The sequence below is a fragment of the Halichoerus grypus genome, chromosome 10 (genome assembly GCF_964656455.1).
Source record: "Halichoerus grypus chromosome 10, mHalGry1.hap1.1, whole genome shotgun sequence".
NCBI classification, from domain to species: Eukaryota; Metazoa; Chordata; class Mammalia; order Carnivora; family Phocidae; genus Halichoerus; species Halichoerus grypus.
The window spans coordinates 10,852,996-10,855,261 of NC_135721.1; the positions used below are offsets into that span (position 1 = coordinate 10,852,996).

At 40.2% G+C, this 2,266-nt stretch overlaps 1 pseudogene; it reads left to right on the forward strand.

The window, feature by feature from the left end:
* The first annotated feature begins 995 nt into the window (after positions 1-995).
* On the forward strand, positions 996-1,851 carry LOC144379330 (fatty acid-binding protein 5-like; annotated as a pseudogene).
* The last annotated feature ends 415 nt before the right edge of the window (positions 1,852-2,266 follow it).

Consider the following 2,266-nt stretch of genomic DNA (forward strand, 5'->3'; position numbering starts at 1 on the left):
GAAGTGTAAGGTGGAGAAGAAGTGTAAGGGTTAGAAAGGAAACAAATAATTATAAAGGATTAGAGATGCAGAATATATCAATACTCTGGTATTTACAAAATTGATCAACCTTAAACACAGTAAATTCTTTAAGGACATAGGCGTCTTTTCTCATACTTCCTGTCTGCTGTCACTGCCATAAGAGGAAAAGACAGAGAGGCTCCTGCACTCAGAATTGGTTACTGATGCAACATGAAGTATGTGGTGGGTTCTCTTTGGCTGCCTGGGTGAGAAGAACAAAGTCTCTGCCCTCATGGAGCTCACACTGGGGAGACAAACAATAAGTGAATAAACAAACATATACAATATGATGCCAAATGCCCATAAGTGCAAGAAACAATAATAAAGCATGAAAAAGGTACTGTGAGTGACGGGGCATGGGAAATGTGCTATTTTCGGATGAATGGTGCGGGCATGCCTCTCTGACAAATTGATATTTAAACAGAGTTTTGAATAAAGTGACATAGAGGATATCTAGAGGAAGACCTTTCCAAATTGAGGGAACAGCAACTGCAGAGGCCCTGAGGATGGATAGAACTAGATTCTTTCAAGGGTGGATCACAGACATGTCATGGGAAGGCTGCCACTCTCCCCCGTTCTGCCGAGGAAAGACAGACAACACAGGTTTGGACCCTGCACTTCTCACCGGGCTAGTACAGCCTCAGAATCCTTCTGAACCCAATACTCTGATAAATTAGTGACAGGTAAGAGTAAGTGCAGGGATCAAAGCCATTTGTTATCACTGCCTTAGAGTTTAGTCTTCTAAATTTTAGCCCATAATCCTATCTTCAGCTCCAGTGATTTTCGTGTCACTGATATTGCCTCCCACTGTGTGGGTTGGAAGAAGCATAATGGCCAGGAAAATCTCATTGCCAAGGATACCTTTACTAATATTTACTATTAAAGTGAAAATATTGAGAAGCCACGCTACCGATGGCCCACTCTGCTCTGCTCACTAGGCCCACTGGCCCGCGCCCATCATGGCCACCATTCAGCAGCTGGTAGGAAGATGGCACTTAGTGGAAAGCAAAGGCTTTGACGAATACATGAAGCAAGTAGGAGTGGGAATGGCTCTGCAAAAAGTGGGTGCAATGGCCAAACCAGATTGTATCATCTCTTCTTTTTTTTTTTTAAAGATTTTATTTATTTATTTGAGAGAGAGAATGAGATAGAGAGCATGACAGGGGGGAGGGTCAGACGGAGAAGCAGACTCCCTGCTGAGCAGGGAGCCCGATGCGGGACTCGATTCCAGGACTCCAGGATCATGACCTGAGCCGAAGGCAGTCACCTAACCAACTGAGCCACCCAGGTGCCCTGTATCATCTCTTCTGATGGCAAAAACCTCACCATAAAAACTGAGAGAACTTTGAAAACAACACAGTTTTCATATAACCTGGGAGAGAAGTTTGAAGAAACTACAGCTGATGGCAGAAAAACTCAGACTGAAGCTTCACAGACAGCGCATTGGTTCAACATCAGGAATGGGATGGGAAGGAAAGCACAATCACAAGAAAATTGGAAAATGGGAAATTAGTGGTGGAATGCGTCATGAATAATGTCACCTGTACTCGGGTCTATGAAAAAGTAGAGTAAAAATTCCATCATCATTGTGGACAGGAATTAGCTGTGAGGATGAACAAGCTCAGTTCAATGAGCAAATCTCCATACTGCTTTTTTTTTTTTTTCATTACTGTGTTCAATTATCTTTATCACAAACATTTTACATGCATCTATTTCAAAGTGTTGATTTAATTAGGATCATCCCTTTGGTTAGTAAATAAATTTGTGCTAAAAAAAATAAAAACAAATAAAGTGAAAATATTTACTATTAAATGTATTAAGGTATTTATTAAAATATTTATTATTAAAATTAAAATATTTACCATTGATTAAGTATTTATTAAAATATTGGTCAAAATATTTACTATTTGGTATTGCTATGGGCACTCTGCTGAGTCTTAAGGAACTAGGAATAAAGTATTTCATGACCTCATAAATCAGAAAGGTATGAAAGCAAAGTCATTACAATATGGTGAAACAGATATGGTAAGAACTCTGCGAGCAGTACGCCTAATGCGACAAGTAACCATACACTGTTAGAAGGAATGGTGGTGACCTAGTAATGGCAAAGGGTTTAGGAGCAAATGGACTTGTGCTCTTTTCTCCTTTGCCATGTTTTAGCCACTCCTGTGACCTTTGTGGAATTCAGTTAACCTCTATGAGCCTT